This window comes from Cyprinodon variegatus, unplaced genomic scaffold (assembly GCF_000732505.1).
Source record: "Cyprinodon variegatus isolate N-32 unplaced genomic scaffold, C_variegatus-1.0 Scaffold2006, whole genome shotgun sequence".
Lineage (NCBI taxonomy): Eukaryota > Metazoa > Chordata > Actinopteri > Cyprinodontiformes > Cyprinodontidae > Cyprinodon > Cyprinodon variegatus.
Window position 1 is genome coordinate 36396 of NW_015152459.1, and position 1381 is coordinate 37776.

Here is a 1381-nt window from a genome sequence, read left to right on the forward strand (position 1 = left end):
TTCCAATGGTCCTCCGAGGCACAATTTGCATTTGACAAACTCAAAACCTTGTTTTCCAGAGCTCCAGTGCTGATCCAACCAGATCCATCTAAACAATTCATCCTTGAGGTTGACGCTTCTGACTCCGGCGTGGGGGCAGTCTTGTCCCAAAAACTCGACTCAGATCAACGAATCCACCCCTGTGCCTTCTTCTCACGTAAATTCTCTCCCGCAGAACATAACTACGACGTTGGTGACCGAGAACTTTTGGCTATCAAGTTGGCCCTGGAGGAGTGGAGACACTGGCTAGAAGGAGCGGAGCATCCAGTTCTAGTGTGGACTGATCATAAAAATCTCGCCTACATCCAGTCCGCAAAACAAGCGACTCCTCGACATTCAAGGTGGTCTCTCTTCTTTTCACGCTTTAACCTCATTATCTCCTACAGACCAGGATCAAAGAACATCAAACCCGATTCTCTCTCTCTCGTCTCTACGCTGTGGATCAACCCGAGTCACCTCAACCTGTCCTCCCTGCCTCATGTACTGTTGGAATGGTCACCTGGGAGATCTCTGATTTAATCAACGCTGCTCTGGCCACGGAACCTGATCCAGGTAATGGTCCACCTAATCGAACCTATGTCCCTTCGTCTGTCAGGTCTCGCCTCATCCAATGGATGCATTCCGCAAAATTCTCCGCTCATCCGGGGGTAAGCTGAACAGTTTCTCTGATCTCAAGACGTTTTTGGTGGCCCACTCTTCATCGAAATGTTAAAGAATACGTATCGGCCTGCTCCACCTGTGCACGGAACAAGGCCTCACATCAACCACCCTCTGGTTTGCTGCAATCTCTCCCTGTGCCCACATGTCCATGGTCCCACATTGCTATTGATTTCGTCACTGGTCTCCCTGATTCTCGAGGTATGTCCACAATTTTCACCATCGTAGATCGATTCTCCAAGTCCTGTCACCTGATCCCTCTCAGAAAGCTTCCTATGGCCTTCCAAACCGCTCAACTGCTGATAAAGCACGTCTTCCGTCTCCATGGAATTCCACAGGACATCCTCTCAGATCGTGGACCCCAATTCATCTCACAGGTTTGGAAGGCCTTCTGCTCTGCTCTCAATTGCAAAGTTTCACTAACCTCTGGCTATCATCCCCAGTCCAACGGTCAAACTGAGAGGATGAATCAGCACCTAGAATCCACCCTCAGATGTCTCACTTCGAACAACCCCACCGATTGGAGCCTGTATCTCACCTGGATAGAATACGCTCACAACTCACTCAAGTCTGCTTCTACCGGTCAATCCCCCTTCCAGGTCAGTCTCGGCTATCAACCACCTCTATTCCCCGCAGATGAGAGAGAGATATCGGTAAAATCAGTCAATCACCACATCCGTCGCTG